The 23685-nt window shown below is 36.3% G+C and overlaps 1 long non-coding RNA gene across 2 annotated transcripts; it reads right to left on the minus strand.

The window, feature by feature from the left end:
* Positions 1 to 4184: 4184 nt before the first annotated feature.
* On the minus strand, positions 4185 to 22022 carry LOC120595493 (uncharacterized). 2 transcript variants are annotated; one of them, XR_005650874.1, is made up of 6 exons: positions 21866 to 22022; positions 21565 to 21685; positions 16695 to 16863; positions 12868 to 13064; positions 6244 to 6406; positions 4185 to 4424 (listed from the first exon to the last, which is right to left on the minus strand). It is a non-coding gene; the product is annotated as an uncharacterized LOC120595493 (long non-coding RNA). The 2 variants fall into 2 exon arrangements; XR_005650875.1 differs by lacking the exon at positions 16695 to 16863.
* Positions 22023 to 23685: the final 1663 nt, after the last annotated feature.

Here is a 23685-nt window from a genome sequence, read left to right on the forward strand (position 1 = left end):
AAGATCCTTTCTAAACCATCTTCATTGCCTCAACTTCTAAATGTCAGAATGTCTTATAACTCAATTCTCAGACCTCTTCTCTGTCTATACTCATCCTTAATGGAACTCATTCAGGCCCTCAATTTTAAAATTGTTTATGTCCTGATGCTTCTTAAATGTATAGCTATAGTCTCAGTCTCCAGACTCATATGTGCAACTACCTACTCAGCATCTACACTTAGATGCTTAATCGTCATCTAAAATTTGAAATAAAATAAAACAATAAAATTCCTGAATTTTCCTTACTCTCAATGTGGTTTTCCCCCCAGTATTCCCTTTCTAAGTAAACAGCAACTACTCATCCAATTACATAGGCCCAAAACTGTGTATTTATCTTTCCTCTTCCTTTCCAACAAGCTAATCTTCAATAAATCTCTTTAGTGGTACTTTCAAAAGTCACCTAAAAACTACCCACTTCTTAACACCTGGTCCAAGTGCTCTTCTTCCTGGACAATTGTAAAAGCTTCTTATGTAATCTCTGCTTTCAATCCTGCAAGTCTATGGTCTAATATTTATAAAGTCATTATAATGAGCATTTTAAAAATGTAATACGCCAGATACATGCTCAAATTCTCCTAATGGTTTCCCATGTCTAACAGAATAACCCAACATCCATACTGGTCTACAGATCCCATACTATGGCCCATAGCCTAACTCTATGACCATTCTCCATTTTTCCATTCTCTCCCTTGCTTGCATTACTCTGATTACACTGAATTCCTCAGTATTCTTAATACATATCAAGTATCCACCAACCACAGGCCTTTTGTATCTACTGTTCTTGCTGCTTGGAATTCTTTTAATCCCAAGATAACATCATGAATAAATTATTACTTCAGTCAGGTCTCTTTTCAATTTCATCTCATCCCAAGGCCTTTGTTCAATAATCTAAATAAAATAGCACTCCTGCCACTCTATCTTCTATTATGATTTACTTTTCCTTTATACCACTTATCAGACCTGACATAGGGGCATAAACTGCCTAGATTTGAAACTTGTCTCCGCTACACACTGTTGTGACCCTGGTTTCTTACCTTTTTATGATTCATTTTCCATATCTGTATAATAAGAATATAATAGAACATATATCATAGGGCTATTAAGTCATGTGGTTTAAACAAGTTTGTGTGTGTCTGTGTGAGACAGACAGAGAAGCACTTAGAAAATGAGTATCTGGCCACAAGCACTATATATGCACTAATTCCTAGAATAAATATCATTATTTATTTCCTCCCTTAAGAATGTAAGGTCAATGAGAGCAGGAGTTTTGTCTCTTGTTCCCTGTTGTATTCCTATAATTTAGAATAGTAACTTCACATGATATTTATTGAATGAATTTTTTTTTAAAGTCATTGCTTTTTTGTGTATCATTCATCTTGCCACTTAAATAAATTACTTAAATTTTAGTTGAGCCTTTTGATGTTTCTAAGTATCCGCCTTTTGATGCTTCTAGGTATCCAAAAATATCAATTACAAAAAATATATATATTTTCTATATTTACTATTAAAATTTACCTTTTTTGATTGTGTAGCATTTTTACAGCAATATTTAACAATAACTATTGCAGTCCTCCATCCTAATTTTACAGAAAGCATAGTAGTCTCTACTTCATTAAAAGAAATACTCAATAGAATCTATTTTGAGACTTACTAAATTTTCTTTTAACATAATAGAGTGGTAAGAAAATTTTTTTTCTCATTTAACCTGTAGAGTGGGAAGAGTTTCTGCTTGGTGGCCAGCGAGTGCAATCTAAGCACATGGACTCTGGGATCATACAAACGTGAGTTCAGCTTCCACTTCCAACTTACCAGCTCACTGACTTTGAGCAAATCACTACATTTCCCTGATTCTATTTATTTTCATACTTCCTTAAAGGTTTACTGTAAGAGTTGAATAAAATAAACATAAATGAAGTGGTTCACAACAAATCCAATATATACTACAGGCTAAATAAATGTTAGGTGTCTTTTTTTCTTTTTCTTTTCTTTTTTAAAATCATTATTGAATCTTAACATTCATTTACTTGCTTGTCAAGTAGCTATATAAAATGTACTAAATGTTAGCCATTATCCTAGCCACTGAGGTAAAAATTCTCAGTCTGATAAGAGATCATAAAACTAATTATAGTGCAATGTAAAATGTGCCTGACAACAGATGTTTGTTCAATTAACATTTAGTGAATAATTGAGAGAATGATTAAGTGAAAAGCTTTACCTATGGTATATATCTTTTTCTAGAGATCTCAATTTAAAGTTATTATTTATCCTATATTGGCAAAGGCTAAAAATTCCAATTCATGTATATATTAGCACAATATACTTTATGTATTCTATGGCTAGAGTAGGGAAGGGAAGAGCTGGGAGATAAAAAGTAGAACACGTGAGACCTTCAAATAGTAGAATAGCATCATGGTTTTGGTACCTCAAAAACAAAACAAAACAAAATGTTTCAAAATGAAAAATCTTCAATAATTTATTTTGATAAACATCCAGTTCTATCATTGGCAGTATATTCAAACAATTCCATAAGAAATTGCCATTAGCACGACATTAAAAAAAAAAAAAACTCATAAGACTTTTAAATACCCTTTGACTGTTTCCTTTTCTGAGTTGCTAAAAAGAACTTAATTGTGAAATAAGGCAAAAGCACAAAATACCATCCTGGTATTTTTTTCAGTTTCAGAAAAATAGACATCATTAAAGTTAAAACTAAAATTATTATATTCACCTATCATCATTCATCTTTACATAGGAAACAATAGTTGCCTATCCAAACAGAGAGTGTGATTGATTGTAGGTTCTCAAAACACACATGAATGGTTTTGGACAGATATTTGATCAATGACAAATTGGCCTTAAGGGAAATATGACCACCTTGGGAAAAAGGCACATAGCCAACTTCTTTTTGGTTTCAACAGCACTATCCGAAACTATTTTCTAATCTTAAATTTCTAAGTAAACCTCTATTAAAACAAATATTAAATAACTCTTCTTAAATTTGATTTAAGTAAGTCCTCCAAAGGCTGAGATTACAGTTTTAAGTAACCCACTAATCAATTCTCCGATTTTTATGGCAATAATAATATTGGCAAGATTTTGCAAGTGATTGATGGCATAAGCCCTGTTTATAAGTACATAGTATCACATTAGGGCACACAGTTTTGATTTTTAGAGCATTCACTTAAGTTCTGACCCTGAACTAATCCGATTAATGCTTTTTCTTGTAGTGGCTGTATTTTTTTTTTTTTTATAACACTCAGTGGGAACAGAGAAAAGATTACATCCTAAGTTAAAAGGCTCCAAGTGTCTGATATTAGCATTAGAAGCACCAAAAGCTGTGAAATTATCTCTTAGATATTCTCCAGAAGGTAGGTGGAGGAAAGATCTGTAGTAGCTTTATACAGTGTTTCCAAAAGGAACTCAAGAATTTCATAGCTAGGTAGGTCACTGATTACTGAAATGTTTCTGCTGAATTAATATTAAATGTTCCCTTATCATAAAATTAGACACTCACAAATACACTCACACTTGCACACTAACACCACCATCACACACAATAAGGGTTCATTATGCTATGAACTTGTTCTCAATCTAACCACCCCATCTTTTTTGTTATTGTTTTATTATTTCATTTTATTGTATATTTTGTAGCTGTTTCATTATATCATGAGATCAATTTTAATGGCATGTTCAGGAAATCAACTAACCAAACCTTAAATGCAAATGGCAAATGCAGAAACCACAAAGTATGTCTAAGTTTTCCTTAACCTTATAAAACTGGATCTATAGGTATGTTTACACACACACAAACACACGTTGTTTTTTTTTTTGGTTCAAACAGTTCATAATTTAAATGATAAGGAAGATCTAACAGTTCCTGAGGAGTTTTCCATTCTGTTTGACTTAAAAATTTGTATATTTAATACCTCTTATAGAATATTCTCATGGGGGAAAGGGGGTGAATTATGATAAACTAACCATATTCCAGCCTCCTTACCTTATCACTGTTTCAGATACCTCATAGCACAGTAGAAATGACTCCCCTTTCTAAACTCTGGCCCAGGCCACCCAAGCTCTTTTTTCTACCTGGAGATCAGAATGTCCAATATCTTATATTCAGGAAGAACACTATAAAGGGACCTATATTTCTTATTATTGTCTAGAACAATGACTTGCATGCCTCTCCTCTTCACCAGGCCAGCCACGTCCAATCTTTGAGCCTCTCTCTGGCTTCTGCTCCTCTAGAAATCCTTCATGACTGGCAAGTATTCTTCCTGTGAGTTCAGTTGGAATTCTCTGTACACCTCTCTCGGGACACTTACCAAGTAATATTGGGTAGTCTAAATGTCAACTGATTCCTCATCCCCATAGTTGAATCACACTTCCTAAAAAACAAACAAACAAACAAACAAAAAACACTATAAATCGGTGTACACCTCACACTTCACTATTAACAACTTTAAAATTCTGCTCAGGTATCTGTATCCTAAAGTCACCATCTTTACCATTTTCCTCCTGGCAGCACCTTGGCCTCCAGACTTCTCTAGTCTCTCTTATGCAGAATAATTCCACTTTGGGGCATATCAGATGCATTTCAGTGTTTGGCAAAACAAGGTTAGGCAAACAGTATTCACCTTCTCCAGGGTGCCATTTGTATTCAGCCTAGTGTCTCCTGATCATGTTTTGTAAAATCTTTCCCAATCTGGTAAAAGTAACATCAGGACTTGCAGTTCTTTGCTCTGGAGCTCTACCAGTGTGACTCAGCGACGCTTTGAGTTGCTGATTTGTCTCCCACTCTGCATTTCTCCGGCAACTAGGTTTCCTCAGTCTCTACTCTTCTATATGCCTTTTCTCTACCTCACAGCCGTTGCTTATTTATAGCTCTGCTTCTCTCACAACTTTAGCCTATATAGTATACCATCATGATCTGATTTTTCAAATTCTGCTCCCAATACTGCCTATATCAGATACTCAAACTAAGAAAGCCGATTGTTCCAGGTCATATTTTAAATTTGATTTTGTCATAGCTCCTTGGCCAATATATGGATCCGACTGCCCTTTGTTTGGCGCCTCGTCCTGGTCCTGCAGTCATCTATGGTTTGATGATTCCGTAGTACAAAGATAATCATTCAGACTCACCCTTTCAACAGCCATTTTCATCAGCTTAGTTCTTACATTGGGCCAGAGGAAAACAACTGTTAGGATTCTTGTGAATTATGCTAATTGTAGTTTCTTCTTCCGCATTGCAATAGATGTGTGGTCTCCATCCCACATGCCCTTTCCAAGCCAATATATGCATCCACCACCCGCCGTGTGACTATCAAAAGCTTATAGCTGTCCCCCTTCTCTGGGGAACTGTCCTCAGCTGACAGCAGCTGCTTCACCCCACAGATTACTGCCGGTTTTGCTCTAGTTCACCTTCCCTATTTCAATTTATTTCCTCTTGCAGATTTTATGTGAATACTCCCTCAAAAAAATATGAATTCTCTCAGGCTCTGTATCAAAAGAACATGACCTCAAACCTGTTCAATAAACTAACCTCCCTTTATAACTCCATTGGAAATAAGTAATTCTGTCAGCTACTTCTAATAGTAATAACTTTGCATTTATCTTTTAAATTCAGATTCAGTTTTGATTTCAGACATGGTATCATTCAAGTGGAAATATATAACTGCTTAATACATCTGCTGAAATGATGCACATGAGTTTGTGATAAAATTAAATGAGCTATAACAGGCTTAGCAGTTACATTTATATAAATTGTATATTTTTAAAAAATCCAATTTCCAAGACTCAAGACTATTTTGAGATCTAATTGACATATAACTTATTAGTTTCAGGTATACAACATAATGATTTGATATTCGTATATCTTATGATATGATGACCACAATAAGTCTATTTAACATTTTTCAATAGTTATTTTTCTGATGAGAACTTTTAAGATATACTCCCTTAGCAATTTACAAATATACAATACAGTATTATTAACTATAGTCACCATGCTATATATATTACCATGCTATATATCCCCATGACATTTATTTTATAAATGGAAGTTTGTACCTTTTGAACCTCATCACCCATTTTTCCCATCCCCAATCATTTCCTCTGGCAACCTCACATTTTCTGTTTTTATTGGTTTGCTGTTTAGATATAAGTGAGATCATACAGCATTTATATTCTCTGGCTTAGTTTACTTACCATCATGTGCTCCAAGTCCATCCGTGTTGGTACTAATGGCAAGATTTCCTTCTTTATAAGGCTGAATAATAATTTGCTGATTACATATAGCACATTTTATTTATCGATTCATTGATTGATGAACACTTATGTTGCTTCCTTGTCTTGGCTATTATAAATAACGCTGCAATAAACATAGATATGCAGACTAATTTTTGAGTTAGTGTATTTGTTTCCTTTGAATAAATACCCAGAGGTAGAGTGCTAAATCATATGGTAATTCTATTTTTAATTTTTTAGAAAACCTCAACTTTTTTGGGGAGTGGCTGTACCCATTAACATTCTCACCAGAGGTGCACACAAATTCTCTTTTTTCCATGTCTTCATAAACTCTTGTTATATCCTATCTTTTTTTTGATAACACCCATTCTGACAGGTGTGAGGTGGTAGCTCACTGTAGTTTTGATTTGCATGCCCCTGATAAATAGTGATGTTGGTGCCTTTTCATGTACCTATTGGCCATCTGTACATCTTCTTTGGAACAGTGTCTTTACCTATTTTTTGACTGTTTTTTAATTAGATTTAATTTGTTATTGAGTTTGTATATCTATTATTTGGATATTAACCCCTGATCAGATGTATGGTCTGTAAATATTTTCTTTCAGTAGGTTACCTTTTCATTTTGTTGGTGGTTTCCTTTGCTCTGCAAAAACTTTTAGCTATTCTTTGCTTTTGATGTCAGATTAAAAATTATAATCAAGACATATGTAAAGGACTGTATAGCCTATATTTTCTTCAAGGAATTTAATGGTTTTGGGTCTTACTTTCAAGGAGTTTCATCATTTTGGGTCTACTCTTAATCCATTTGGAGTTAAATTTTATATATGGTGTAAGATAGTGGTCCACTAAACTCTTTTGCATGTGGCTGTTCAGTTTTCCTAACATCATTTATTGAAGAGACTGTTCTTTCCCCATTGTAAATTCTTGGCTCCTTTGTCATAAATCAATTGACCATACATGGGTGGGTTTATTCCTTAGCTCTCTATTCTGTTCTATTGACCTATGTCTCTGTTTTTATGCCAAAACCATACTATTTTCATGACTATAGCTTTGTAATATCCTTTGACATCAGAAAGTGTGATACCTTCCACATTGTTGTTCTTTCTCAGAACAATAAGTTGCTTTGGCTATTTGGGGTCTTTTTTGGTTCCATACACATTTTAGAATTGTTTGTTCTATTTCTGTGAAAAATGCCAGGGAATTTTGATAAGGATTAGATTGAATCTAGATTGCTTTGGTTAGTATGTACATTTAACAATATTAATTCTTCCAATCCATGAGTACAGAATAGCCTTCCATTTGTTCCTTTTGTCAACATCTTATCGTTTTCAGTGTGTAGGTCTTTCACCTCCTTGATTAAATTTATTTCTAAGTATTTTATTCTTTTTGATGCAGTTATAAATAGAATTGTTTTCTTAATTTCTCTCTCTAATAGTTTATCGTTAGTGTGTAGATTGTAAGAGATTTCATTATAGATTTTTGTATCCTGCAAATTTACTGAAATTTTTTATTAGTTCTAACAGTGTTTTGATAGAATTAGAATTTATATATATATATATATATACACACACATATATATATGTATATATATATACACATATATATTAGATTTATATATATTATATATATATTAGATTTATATATATTATATATATACACACATATATATATGTGTGTATATATATATACACATATATATGTGTATATATATATGTGTGTGTGTATATATATATATATATATAAATTCTAATTCTATCAAAACACTGTTAGAACTAATATATATAAATATATATCATATGTCATCTGTAAATACTGACAGTTTCACTTTCATATTTGTTTTTGGTGTGTGTGTGTGCGTGTGTGTGTGCGTGTGTGCCTAGTTTCTCTTGCTAGGATTTCCAATATTATATAAAAGTGGCAAGTGAGGGAATCCTTGTTTTGTTACTGATATTAGAAAAAAACTTTCAGCTTTTCACCATTGAGTATGATATTAGCTGTAGACTTGTTATATATGGCCCTTATTATGTTTAGGTATGTTCCCTTTATATCTACTTTGTTAAGATTTATCATAAATGGATGTTGTATTTTGCTGATGTTTTTCTGAATCTGTTGAGATAATCTTATGATTTTTAGCCTTCATTTTGTTAATGTGTACCACATTGATTTGCAAATGTTGAATAATACTTGTATTTCTGGAATAATATTCACTTGATAATTGTGTGTGATCCGTTTAATGTATTGTCTAATTTGACTTGCTAATATTTTGTAGAGAATTTTTACATCTATGTTCATTGGGAATATTAGCCTGTATTTTTTCTTGCGACATCCCTGTACGGTTTGGTGTTAGGGTAATGCCGACCTCATGAAATGAGTTTGGAAGTGTTTCTTTCTCTTCTATTTTCCGGAAGAGTTTGAGAATGATTTATATTCTTTAAATGTTTGGTAGAGTTGACCCATGAAGTCATATGGTCTTAGGCTTTTATTTGTTGGGAGGTGTTTGATAGCTGATTCAATCTCCTTACTAAGAAAATCTGAATAGATTGATTACATTTTTTCATGAGTCAGTCTTGGTAGGTGGCATGTTTTTAAGAATTTATTTCTTCTAGATTGTCTCATTTATTAGTTTCCAGGAATTTATTTCTAGGTTGTCCCATAACTGTTCATAGTAGTCTCTTATGATCCTTTGTATTTCTGTGTTATCAGTTGTGAAGTTTCCTTTTTATGTCCGATTTTACTTATTTGAATCTTCTTTCTTTCTTGGTGACTCTAGCTAAAGGTTTGTAAATGTTCATCTTTAAAAAAAAAAAAAGCCCTTCATTTCATTGATCTTTTCTATTATCATTTTAGTTTCAATTTCATATATTTCTATTCTGATATTTGCTATTTCCTTTCTTCTGCAAACTATGACTTTGTTGTTCTTTTTCTAGTTCTGTGAGGTAAAAAGTTAGGTTGTTTATTTGATCTCTTATTTCTCGATGTACATTTATTGATAGGAACTTTTAGATTTGCTTTTGCTATATTCTACAAATTTTGGTATGTTATCTTTCCATTTTCATTGGTCTCAAAGTATTGTTCTTGATTTCTTCTTTGACCCATTGGTTATTTAGTAGTATGTTTAATCTCCACATATTTGTGAATTTTCCAGTTTTTTTCTTGTAATTTGTTTTATACCACTGTGGTCAGAAAAAGATGCTTGATATGATTTCAATCTTCTTAAGCTTATTAAGCTTTGTTTTGTGGCCTAACGTGATCTATTCTGAAGAATGTTCTATGTGTACTTAAGAAGAAATGTGTATTATGTTGTTTTTGGATGGAATGTTCCTGTTATAACTTTTAAGTCAACCTGCTCTGACATCTTGAAGGCCAGTGTTTCGTGACTGATCTTTTGTCTTATATAACCTATCCCTTGATAAAAGTTGTGTATTAAAGTTTCCTACTATTATTGTATTGTTCTATCTGTCTCTTTAGGTCTGTTAATATTTGCTTTATATATTTAGGTGCTCCTATGCTGGGTCCATAAATATGTAACAAATATTATATCCTCTTGTTGGATTGGCCTATTATTATATAATGATTTTTTTATACATTTTGTCTTAATGTCTATTTTGTTTCATGTAAGTATAGTTTCTGCAACTTTCTTTTGGTTATCATTTACATGGAAATTTTTTTTCCATCCCTTCACTTTCAGTCTCTATCATTTCATCTGAAATAAGTCTCTTTTAGACAGCATATAAATGGGTCTTTGTTTTATTATCCATTCAGCTACCCTATGTCTTATAATTGGAGAATTTAGTCAATTTACATTTAAAGTAAATATTGATTGGTATGTACTAATTCCCATTTTGTTAATTGATTTCTCTGTTTTGCAATTCTCTTGTTGCTTTCTTGCCCTTATTTGTGATTTGATTATTTTCTTTATTTAGATTCCTTTATCTGTATCTTTTGTGTATCTGCTATAGGTTTTTGCATTGTGGTTACCATGAGGCTTACATAAAACAACTTATATCTAAAATGATCTGTTTTGAGTTGATAACAACTTAAATTTGAATGCATTCTAAAGCTCTACGTATCTACTCTCCTCCCCAATATTTTGTTTTTGATGTCACCATTTACATCATTTTAGCTTGAGTGTCCATTAACAAATTATTATAGTTTTACTTATTTGTACTACTTTATCTTTTAACCTTCAGACTAGCTTTACAGCATCCTTTCAACAGTAGATTACTCTGAATTTTACTATATATTTACCTTTACCTGTGAGATTTATACTTTCATATTTTCCTGTTACTAATTAGTGCTTTTTTATTTCAGTTTAAAGAATTCCCTTTAACATTTCTTGCAAGGATTGCCTAGTGATGATTAACTCCTTTAGCTTTTGCTTGTCTGGAATACCCTTTCTCTCTCCTTCAATTCTGAAGGTCAAATTTGCTAGAGTATTCTTAGTTGGCAGGGTTTTTTTTTTTTTTTTTCATTTTAGTTCTTTGAACATATCATGCTACTCCTTTCTGGCCTACAAAGTTTCTGCTGAAAAAGCTGCTAATAGTCTTTTTGGGGTTTCCTTGTGCATATCAAGTTGTTTTTCTCTTACTCCTTTAAGATTCTCTCCTTAACTTTTGATATTTTGATTATAATGTGTCTTGGCATGGATCTCTTTGGGTTTATTTGGAACCCTCTGAGCTTCCTGGACCTGAATGTCTGTTTCCTTCCCCAGGTTAGAGAAGTTTTCACCCATTATTTCTTCAAATATATTTTTCCCCTTTCTCTCTCCTTCAGGGAACTGTATAATGCGAATGGTCTACTCGATGTCATCTTATATGTTTCTTAAGCAAACTTTACTCTAAAATTATTTTTTCTTTTTGCTTCTCTGAAGGTTGAATTATACTGCACTGTCTTTGAATTCACAGATGCTTTCTTCTGCATCATCTAATGTGTTATTGACCCCTCTATTATATTTTTCAGGCCACTCCAGTCTGGCAACTAACAGCTTATTAAGGGAAAGTTACATATGAGGCACATCTTGGACAGTAGCAAGATAAAGTGGATATCCTTCATGCCAATTGGCAGGCACTAAAGAATTATAAAGGTACAGGTCAGGATGCATGGAAGTCCTGGGGCATGTCCAGTCCAAGAAAGAGGAAAATGCCTTATATGCTTGCCTGGGGCAGGACAATATTCTGTTCCAGGAACCAGCATGCTTGCAGCATAGGGGAGGGTTCAATTGGATAGTCTCTGAGGGGATTTATGGGATGCAATCTTTGTTCTTGCCTGGATCTGGTTTGCATGTGCAGCAGTGGTCACGTCATGGGGCAGTCTCTCCTCCACAGAAGCTTGCCCTTCAGACCACAGCTATGAAGATAAGCTATTAGGCCTCTTTCACAGAGAGGCTGGCACTTTAGTCTATTGCCTCTCTGCTGTTTCCTGTGGGTGGTAGCCAGTTAAAAACTCTTTCTCTGTTTGTTAGAGCCCTGCAGGACCCATGAGCATAAGCCACACTGTGTAAGCCACACTCTTACCAGGAGATATGAGCAATCTGAAGCAAGGCAGAGGAAAAGCACAAATATAGTACTGTTACTGAACTCAAGAGGTTCATTTTGCCTGTACACGTCAAAGCCAAAAGAGACACAGACGGGAGTTTGCAGCAAAGAAAAAGATTTATTTAAGGAAGTGGTGTGAAGTTCAGAGACACAGGTGAGGTAGCGCTCAAAGACCTGGCTCCCTGATGGCCTCTAGGGCATATATTGTAAATACTCATTAGTAGCTAAGGGAGTTGGGGTCGTGGACTCTCCTGATTGGTCAGGCTAGAATAGGAGGTAGTTCATCATTGCATCAGGTCCTGATGTCAGTCATGGCATGTTATGGGCACGTTATGGTCTCAAGGGGATGTCCATAGGTTAGATCGCCTTCATGGGTGTAGAGCTTCAAGATGTTATCTTTAGTTTGACCTAAATTCTGTTTCTGTGGTCAATAGACCTGAGGCTATGTGTCAAAGAAGACTTGATCCTGACCTAAGGACTTGATAAGGGAGTGGGCATGCAGTAAGCAGAAGGATAAGGAAAGAGAAGAAGCAAGTGAGCCCAAGGCCAGTTTGAATCAAGGAGAAAGAGAAGAAAAAAAACATTTTAAAGAAGCAAAGATTTACATGGTTACAGTGCCTACTGGCCTCTATCTTTGGAGAGTATTTCAGTGGGCCCCTAGAAGTATATTAAATTAGATGACTAGCCCTCAAGGCGGATGCTTTAAGACAAGCAAGTGAGTCTCTTTCACAGAAAATCTGGGTTCTTTTCAGTTGATTGCCTTTGTGCTGGGCTCTGGAGCAGGTGTGTCTATGTACATTAGCCCTTTAAGAACTATTTCTCAGTTCACTATATCCTGTGTGTCTCCTGGACATAAGCCCCATTGGCTTTCAAAGTTAGATGTTTTGCGGGCTCATCTCTCAGGGGCAGAACTTAAAAGTTAAGGTATCTGATGTAGGGTTCAAACCCTTCATTCTTCAGGGAGAAGCTCAGAGTTTTAAGTTCCCTTCCAGTTGTAGATCACTTGTCTGGGGTGAGGTTTATGGCAAGATTGTGTCTCTGCCTCTCTTACCCGCTTCCATGTAGGTTTTTCCTCATACACCTGATTTGTAAAAGTTGCTCAGCTAGATTTTCTTTTGCTTTCAGAAGCCATTGTTCTGTATGTAGCTGTAGATTTGGTGTGTTCCTGGGAGGAGGTTAGCTCAGGATTCTCCTGTGTTGCCATCTTGAACCAGAACTCCCAGAACTCAAGTTCTTGAACCAAATAGCCTAATAGGAAATAAAATTAAAAATTTGTTGTTATTTAAGAACTAAAAAATGAAAACCTATTTAAAATGGCTTGGAAAAATATGGCAGAATAGCTTTAGCGACTTTCTCTTCTCCCCTGCCACCCACCAGAAACAGTAGACAAGAAAGATAGATTGATTTAAAGGAACCAAAATACATCTTTCTTCAGAGATTAATGATTTGTTTTTTGCACTGTTTTATTATATGTAAATGTTTTTGATAAAGTGTTTCGAGGTAACTAGTTTACAACCCAATTAATAACAATTCATAGAAAAAGATCTCACTTGTGGGGGTAAATGTATCTTGTTATTCTTTTAATAACTCGTTTCTAGCGATAAATTGGTTAAGGGACACGGTGTCATTTAAAATCTTGAAAATTTTATATGTAAATTATCAATTTGAATTAGATCATTAATATTAATTACTATTTCTGAAATCTAGAAACGTTTTCTTTAATAAACCTTAGCCTTTGGTCTCGTTGTTGCTTGGTGACCCCACTATTCTCTATATTTGATAAGCTAGCTTTGAATTAGTTTTAAGTTCCTGTATAGTGGTGGTTTTTTCAGTTTAATCTGAAATATAATACAGGTCTGGCATTTGATCTCTCTCCTTTTTCTTCCAGTCTCTCTATACCATAAGGATCGTAGACCTTATGTTAACACATTGAGCCCCTCTACATGGAATTGTTAGGACAAAAAAAGGTCCTGCTTCCTTGATACATCTAGGCTAAAGAAGAGATATGTGCAGGTTTTGCAGCAAAGAAAGTAAGGTTTATTGAAGACTTCAAGTCCCAGAGACACAGGTAAGCTCTCGCTCAAAGGCCTGTCTCAGGAGTACGGGTGTCAAAGTCTCAGGAGTACAGATTAAATCGAGAAATATCAGTGATGGAAACTAAGGGAGTTGGGGTTGTGATTGAATGATTGGAAGGGGATTAGGTAATTGAATATTGTGTCCTGTTCTGGAATCAGCCATGTTGCCATCCCATCTGGTCCATTGGCTGAAATACATCTAAAGTCAAGATGTTATCCTTGGTCTAAAGTCCAACCAAACCCTATTGTCCTGATTATAGACCTGAAGCTCCATTAATCTTATGTCCTAAAGCTCAATGATTAAAGGGGCACACATATAGAGGATAAGGGGGAGGCAGAAGAAAGTGAGACACAATGACATTATCTGGGCAAAACCAGCTTGAATCAGAGAAAAACTATATTAAAGAAATGAAGTTCATGTGCAGTTACAGTCACAGAATATTTAAGACAGATCTCCAGTTAAGAGGTTATTTATGCATTTGATAAAGGAAAGCCCTTCATCAAATACGATCATCAATGAAGCATATTATATACACTCAGTAGGGCAAGACATCAATCATCCAAATAATTCAGTTTTATTGGTTTATTGTTGTTGGCATTATTATAACTCCTTGCCAGAAATTCTCGCACTTTAATACAAAAGAAAGTCAGTGTTTACAATACGCCCCTCTGTTTAATGTGGAGAATAGATTTACTGGTCCTCTAGTCCATTTGTTTTGTAGAATGTTTCTGTGTGGCAGAGATTGGTGAACCTGGCTGATGTTTAGAACCCTAGATACAAGAGTGTTTGAAATACAGTTTTTAGTTTTCCAATGCGATCCACTCATGCTCTGTCCAGAAGATAGAAGTGGGTCAGAAGTCGATGATGTACTTTATTGCTGTTTTCTGGGAACCATCACAGCCATAAATGTTGGGTCTGTCTGAGGTGGTGCCCCAGAGCCTAGTTGCTGCCGTGGGTGGGGTTGTCCAGCACACTCGCAAAGGCAGTGTAGTGGCCTTATGATTCTTACCCCCTTGATCACAGTCAAGGAGCAGCAACTCTGATTGGAGAGAGCTCCTCATTGTTGCTGAGGGTCATTCCTGGAGGACCTGCCTAGAGGCTATTTCTTCCTTGTTTTGAATTATTTTCTGCTTCAAATGGCTAGATTTTTGTTTCTTCTAACTATATTCTGACTAATACTGGTCTCAGGAAGGACAACTTAGAAAAGAGCATCTGAGATATATTTAAGGTAAATCAGAAAATTTCAATTATAAGTTTGAAAGCACTTCAAGAAACTCAGCCTTTAAAGTTCAAACTTTGCTGCAGCCTCTAGCATTTGGTGAATAGGTGATAACTGATCAATCACACTGACAGGAAGTGTGGCAGATCGCAAAGAGCAGAGCATCTGAAGTCAGACAGGAATGCACTGTCTAGTGGGTTCCCAGTTAGAGCTATAGTTTCCAGACAGGCTGGCCAAAGAAAGGTAGCAAAATGAAAGAAGAAACTTAATCCTTAGCTAAAGACAGAAGTCCCCTAGTCATCATTGGAAGATTAGTATCCCATGCCTGGGATGGAAACCCATGCTAAGCTAGAAGGGGCGGACAGTCTCAGCACAGTTAAAGGAGCGCAGGCTTTGGAAGGCGACAGTCCTAAGGTCTTCTGGCAACTTTATCACTTACTGGCTATATAACCTCAGCATTTTCCTTAGTCTCTGAGGCTCAGTTTCCACAACTATAAAATGTGAATATCAATACCCTGCTCACAGAGTTTTATTAGATATAAAGCATACAAAGCACCTACAGTGCCTGACCCACAACAGGTGTTCAAAAGTGGTAATGAGCTCTCACTCCCTCAGTTTTTAATAGTGAATTTAGCTTTGTTCATACAGAAATAAAATATGAGGATTGAAACAGAAGAAAGCCCCAACCCCTCCCCGCAAAAAAGATAAATAGCAAGATCTAGAGCCAGAAGGGCTAATGTTGTCTCATGGGCCTTGAGACACAGGGAAGAAGAAAACAAAGTTATCTAGAGCCACACAGAATCCAGGACAGGCCCTCCTCATGCATGAGCCCTGGGCGGCTATGAAAACATGAGGTCACTCTCAGCAGTGCAGGCATGCGTAGTGCTTTCTATTATAATTCTGTTTTCACTCGAAACTTGCCAAACTTTTTTTTTTTTAGGTGAACCTCTCGTATTTTTTATGGCCCAGATTGATTATTTCAAGTAGCATTGGAAGAAAGCAAAGACACGCTTGTTATTAAAATGCAAGGGGGTGGAAGAAGGGACACAATTACAGGATGTTCTTCGTATACGGTTAACAATGTTAGATTGTCCGTATAGATCATTTAAAAAGCCACTGCATTTTTTTAATTGAAATTCTGAATGTGAAAGCTTCACAGTGAGGAACTTTGTGCTATTAATGTTCTAAATATGGACAATACTGACTAGAACAAATAAAAAGTGACAGCAACCACATTCTCTGCTTACCTGTGCTGGCATGGTTCAGTGTACCCTGTGCCCACAGACAAGACAGCACAAATATCACTGGTTCATTCAGTGTAATCAATCAAACTCTTGGTCAGTGTAAGAAAACAAAAGCATGATTATTGTTTTGCCTTGCAAATCAAACTTGTTTGTCTACAGACAGATCTACAATATTCTGGTTCATTTTCATCATTTTAGAAACCATGTCAAAATAGGCATAGCACATGTATAACTGTTAAACTCTATATGTGGATTTAACCGTACTTTTGGGAATGACTGACCATTTTTTTCATCAAGTTCAATCTCCACCTGGCACCATTTTTCTTTAAGAAAGTTTACCTTGGTCAGACAGAGGTGGGTATGAAAAGTATAACTGTCTTGAGTGTGGCTCAGAAGTATGATGCTCCTGGGGAAGCCATGTGCTCCAGACGCTTCAGGAGACATCAACAAGCGATACAGGTGATACAGATGCAACTTGGAGGTCCAACTAAATTCGGAATGTAACTCCCTGCAAATATTTGAAGATATTAGGAATCAGAAAACTAATATGGAACCATGATGGAATTCGTACCTGTTTACTGGCACTCATCAGGCAGTGATTCTACTGAGACAACAGGGAAATGCTATGAAATCTACTCCCCTCTTGGAGGCCAAGCTCGCTCAGAACCCTGTGCTGTTTTATAGACATCAAGTTCAAGCCCTCAGAACTTCTGACCAGTGACTTTAACTTCCCCCTGCTGAATACGATAGACCTCTCCCTTTCACAAGCTAAGGCTTCTCTCTCTCCAGCATGCTGGTGGCTCCAGTGCACTATTTTCTTCAAGCCACTGACTGCTCATAGACCCTTGTGGTGTGGAACACTTTAGTAAGAATCCCACAGAATCTTGTATCACTATTTTTACCATTTTCTTCTCAGGGTTTCTACCTTGGTCTCCTTCCAGGGTACTGGTGAACAACAAATCTTCTGTGCAATTCGCACTATCCCCTCAGCCAGTCTGCACAATAAGATGGCTGGCCTACTGCCCATCCTGGTGGTGGTACCATCATTTGTTGCCTGTAGTATAGACTCCCAGCTGTAAATGGGTCTGCTGCAACCATTGCCCTCCCATTTCATTAAGGCACATGGCAAAAATGGTATCATGATGGTGCTCCTTTCCTGGTCCTTCCCCCACTCCATCACTTCTCTCTCTTTAATTCTCTAATCTATTCTAAATTCTGTTTTGTATCTTATTACGTTAATCCTCTAAAATCTGTTACTTTCATCTAATTCTTCTCTGCTTGACATTTTTAAACTTTAGATCCATTAAATAATTTGCGGAGTACATATATATGCCATTGAAGTTGTAATTTGATTTGAAACTAAAGAAAATAATAGTAATATTATATATTTGTTACTTAATGCCTTCTGGCCACTGTATTAAGTACTTTACAAAGAAGGTATAGAATAATGGTTACAAGCACCAACTTAATATCAGCCAAAAAAGACTTAAGTCCCAGTTTAGGCACTTTACTAGCTTTGTAATTTAGGCAAATTAATGTTTCAAAGGCCTTCAATTTTCTGTCCATAACATGGAAAAACTGCTAGTACCTACCCCAGGGCTATTTTGAGAATGAACTGAGATATTGCATATGAAACTTAGTGAATGTCTAGCACTAAGGAAACGAGAAATGCAGCATGAGTTGTTACTGATTCCACCATTTCTCCTTTCACTTAATGAAATTGATCACTGTAACCCCATTACATATGTAGACCAGGAAACTAAAGCTCAGAGAAGCTAAGTAACTTGCCCAGATCTGACCACAGAACCTGGGCTCTGACACAGCAAGCTGGTGGTCCTTGTTTCACATTCTTTAAAACTACAGGTGCCCATGTATGTCCATTGGGATTCGTATTACCGGGTTTGCTGCAGCTGCTTGTGGGTAGCTTTTTATTATTCTCTGGTTTCACAGATAATTTCGATGACAGCTAAACAAAGTACAGTTACGTATGAAAGAGCAGCAAAGCCTCTCTAATGGTGCTATGATCAAGATAAAACGAAAACAAGTATATGAAACCAACTTATAAAATGTTAGCCTCTTTTAACAGCTACTACATGTTGATCTCTTATTTCCCTAATTAATAAAAGAAAGGACAAACAATTCTTGAGGATAGATGCCTCAAAGTAAATTTTTACCCGCTGGGCAAAAAAAAGCAATTGCACCTGACAGAAAGCATGTCCACAGAAGACCTCTGGGCAGGTGAAATGGTTTTGTATAAGTTATATTCTAACTCTGAAAAAAAATTCAGGAAATTTTTAGGAAAAGATGTTTAAAATGATTGCTCCCTGAGGCAGAACCAGAATCTGAATCTCTGGGGTGAGTTGCACTATGATGCCTGCTAATCTTTCCTTCAGGAACCAGCAGCTCCTTTAACTCTGCTCTCTCCAGCACCATCTGTCCCTGTACCTCTTAATACAGTCCATATTTCTCCTCTTTCCCACTGCTTCTACTCTAAATCAGACTCTCATTAACTTCTCTCCTGGAATATTTTAATAGTTTCCAACCACGTTCCTGAATCCATCCTTTCTATACATATATTATAGCCCTTCTTAAAATTCTTTTTCCCGACTGAAGTTGAGTCTGCTTCATTTGCCAGTCAAGGATGTCCGTGATCCGGCTCTAGCACTGACTTTCCAGTTCTCTTCCCCAGTCATGTCCTTTCTGTGCCTTTACATCTGTTCACTTGGAGGTCTTTGCCACCTTTCTACATGTTCAAGTTTTGTCCTGTTCTCAAGGTGGACTTCCAAGACCATTTTCTTCATAATTGTCCTGATTTCCACAAGTAAATGTGATTTCTCCCATGAGCTTGTGTTATATGTTATTTATGTATTTTTAATTTTATACGACTGTAGGAGAAGAAGAAAATCATTTTTTCTACTCATCTTAGATTCTCCAGTTTGGGACTCTGAAAATTAGATTGGTCAAAGACAGATTAACAAGAAAAAAAAAATTTATTAATATGGGTTTCTGGGCAAAGGAGGCAGTTAAGGGAAGGTGACCAGGGAGAGTGTGGTAAACAGGAGTTGTTTAGTATGGTTTGTCATGCAGATTTAAGTAGATGCCCTTTTCATTGATAAGAGTTAAGAGTCTTCCTGATGCTAGAGAGGGTGACATCTCTATAAGCAGAAATTTAATTTACAAAAGGAGAATTTATGCCTTGTTTTGAGAGATTTTCCTGCTTCGGCTTATTCTCAATGGCCTTTAGCTTAAAATAATCCATATGCCAAAGAGGCATGTTTTGAGGTGGCATATTCTAATACCTTTAGCATGTATCATTCCTTACCTTGTAACTGCAAACATCCAATCTCGCCTAACATTACTATATTTGGATGTTCCTAAAACAGATTAAACTTGGGATCTTTTCCTTAGCAAGAAAGATGCTTTAAAAGAATTTTTAAAAATGTGATTTATCTCAAAGGAGGCTAGGTGAGTGACTGAAGTGGGGTGCACTCTGCAAACACTGACTCATCATTCCTACCCTCAGGAGAGAAAAGTACTTGGAATTATCAAAAGTTGCTGTACAGCAAAGATTGGTGTGACTTGGTGGTTCCATTATCTTTGGAAAGAAAGCAGAACTTTTATCTTATTTTAAAATAAGAGCCGCCCTAGGATTGGGAGAGTTGGCTCTGAGCCCAAGAGTTGGCCAACACTCCTGTCATTTTGACCCACCCTCTGAAGCTGTTGAATGGGATCAGAATATGTCACCCCAAAGTATGCCTCTGGGTCATTACATTGAACTGATTATTTTTGAGAAACAGCAGACACTGGAGAATCTCTGAAAACAGAGTAGAAGTTGCCTTTTTGTTAGGAACATTACATTTATAAAGAAAATCCCCATTTGTAAAGATGTCTCTTTTTTGGTACCAGGAAGGGAAGGATGACCCTAAATCTCCAGAAACTCTTGTCCAGGGAAAAGGTAGCAACTTGAGTCTGCATAACAACCCTGCCCTTGTTACTATGCTTTGCCTGACAACCTCCCATAACTAGCTCCCTTCTTCCCACCCCACTATCTTCTTTTGTCTTTAGCTGGAAAGGGTATTTAAGGGAATTGGTTGGGCCATTTGGGGTAATTTTACTTAGTTTTTCTGGGTATTTTCCATGTATACAGAAGGTATACATGTTATTAAACTTTTGGTTTTATTCTCTCCTGCTAATCTTTTATTACAGAGGGGTGCGTCTCAGCCAGGACCCTAGAAGGATAGGATGCAAATTATCTTTCTTCCCTTACACTGTCCTGGAGCGTGGGAAGTGACTGTACCAATAAAGTGAAGGAAGAATAGTTTTAAAGAGGCATCATCCCAATGTACCCAATAGTACCCTTAACAGAGAACCCAGCTTAGCCCCTGGGCTCATGAGTGTCTGGTGACTCTGCCCAGGAGCTTCAGGAGAGGATGGGCCTTAGCGTACCTGGGGACCTATTCATTCTTGGGGTAGCATTAAGGGTCTGGCTATGTTCGATTAGCCCTAGGGACCTCTGGAAAGGAGACTGTTTTAGATTTGCTGTACTCCTAATAGGTGAGTAGAGGTGTCAATCATCTTTTCTCATGATGGATTGAAATCCAATAGTAACATCCCCTAATATGTTGAGGCAAGGGCCACCCCAGTTACAATAAAATGGCTCAAGTACATGGTCCCCATCTAATTCAGAAAAGTCAATAGCACCTTTGCATACCAGGCTTTAATACTTACTGAATAAAACTTATATAGTTATGTTTTGGTAATTGATGTTTTATTGTTTTAGATATGCAATTTCTCACTTGGATTTTTTTTTTTCTAATCAAGAATATAAATGTCAGGCTTTATATAATAAGACATTGCAAAAGTTCCTTTTGATGACCCTAAAACATTAAATATTCATTTAATAAAAAAATATATAAACTCCTAATGTATATAAAGAAGCATGTTAAATACTAAAATACTATAGCCCTCGTGCCTAAAAAAACATACAGTATATTTAGAGAGACATCTGCCAAACATTTACATGTGAAACTTCTATTTATTTAGAAAAAAATATAGAATTATTCCAATACCTCGCCAGGTAATAGATGGCACATTCCTGCCCTCAACTTAGCTATTGGATAAGTAAATGAGAGAAAAATCAATATATAACTATAAATCATGATGAGCACCATGAAGGAAAAAAAAGGTAAAGTAATAGAAAATAACTCACTCATTTAGATTGGTGAGGGAAGGTCTCCATGAAGAGGTGAGGTTTCAGCTGAGATTTGAAGATCAAGAAGTAATCATTCAGGAGAAAGTTGGTCCAGGCAAAGAGAACAGTGTGTCCAAGGCTGTAAGGTAAGGTATACCTTCTAAACAGGGTAAGATATTATAAGGGCATAAACTATTACAATGATAGATTTTTTTAAGTGTTGTTTTCAATAAGTATCTACTATATGAATATAAGGAACTGGGGATACCATGATGAATACACATACAAAGGTTCCCATTCTCTTGAAACTTACAATCACCTGAGAAAGACACACTGGGCTTACAAATACAGACACGATGAGGACCATCTGATTAGGTAATATAGGGGTGTGTGGCAAGTAAGTTGTACCAAGCCTGGAAGGACTGGGGGAGCCCTTTCTGAGGAATGACATTTAAACCAGGTTTTAAAGGATAAGTAGACATTTGCTGGGTTAAGGATTGATGGCTCAGGAGACTAAGAAGAGGGAACAGCCCTGGTCTGTTGGTGTAGGTTCTCTAGAGGTGGGAACAGTTATATTTATTACTTCAGAGAAAATTTACAGGAGTAAATGGGCAGTTTATGTTTGATGAGCTATAGTGAAGGAGGTATTGAGACATAAAATACAAAACACAAGCAAAAAAATTGCTAGTCAGGGCTGGGTAAAAAAAAAGGAGTTGGGGTGCATTTGAGCCTGAGGGGCCATTAGTTTTCACTGGAAACTTCGTGTAAGAATTAGCCTTTTTAGTCTTGTCATCAGGTTACTATTTAATACTTAATCTCCACTTCTATCTCTGAAAGCAGGCTGTTAACAATGCATTTAATTTTCAAAATTACTGTCGGGCAGTAATTTGGGTTCTTCTCCTTAGAGGACACATGTTTGTTTCTTTTCAGAGTTGATATTTCCCTGGGGGAAAAATGGAGCAGATTGTGTGGGAACTAAAGTATGGCACAAAAGTTACACCTTTGCCCTAAATGGCTTCTAAAATAGTTTAGAACTCAGAACATTTCTGATTTTTCCTTCCTGTGTACAGCATTGGGCATACATGACAGCAAGGAGAAGGTTGTAAAAGGCAAAGGCATTCTTTCACTTTAAAGCATAATTTGAAGGGAAAAAAAAAAGACTAAACTATTGTTTTTCCAGAAGCTTTACCAAACAGTGGGAAGTCTATACAATGATTAATCATGTGACACTGAATTGAATTATCAAAATACTTATTTTTTGACATTGTTACCAGAGTATAGGGTCCATCTGCCTGTGCATATCTAAGGCTAATGAGATACGTACAGGTTTCATAGCAAGGAATGTAAAGGTTTATTTCAGACAGTTGCAAGTCCTAGAGACACATCAACCGTTCAAAGACCTGGCCCTCCAGGTACCTTGAGGGGGTAAATTATATAGGGAAAAATCATAGCCATGGAGACTAAGGGAGTTGGGGTCATGGGCGCTACTGATTGGATGGGGCTGTGGTAATTGGTCATTGTGTCCAGTTTTGGAATCAGCCAAGGCGTCATCCTGTCTGGTCCCATGGGAAAGTGATCAGTGAAGCTGTTCTGTCTTGATGGGCCTGAGGCTGAAACACTCCTGAAGCCAAATGTTATCCTTAGTTTAGTGGAAACTTATTGTCCTTGTGATCTATATACCTGAGGCTTTATTCTTAAAAGATTTGACACCAGCCAGAACCTTAGGTCCTAAGCTTGATGATTAAGGAAGTAGGCAAACAAAGGTAGAAGGATAAGGGTGGGAAAAGCTAGTGAGTCACAATGCCCTTATGCTAGACAAAGCCTGCTTGAATCAGAGGAAAAAGAAATGAAGTCTGTGTGTGGTTAACAATATGACAAACAGTCCGATGATCTATGGGACATACAAGTATGTGAAAGTTGTATTTGTGGGGGTGCTGAGCTAACCTCCCAAGATGTGCTTCTATGGTATGCTAAGGGCAACTTTAGCTGAGGGCTCAGTAGAAGCTTCTTCCCCTCCCTTGATTACCTGGAAGATCTGAATTAGGAGCCTTGCCCATACCGGGAGTTTATCCGATATAACATTTTTTGACCTATCTATAGGTTAAGACAAACTTCTATTTTCTAAATATCTGTTCTTTT

The sequence above is a fragment of the Pteropus medius genome, unplaced genomic scaffold (assembly GCF_902729225.1).
Source record: "Pteropus medius unplaced genomic scaffold, Ma_sr-lr_union100, whole genome shotgun sequence".
Lineage (NCBI taxonomy): Eukaryota > Metazoa > Chordata > Mammalia > Chiroptera > Pteropodidae > Pteropus > Pteropus medius.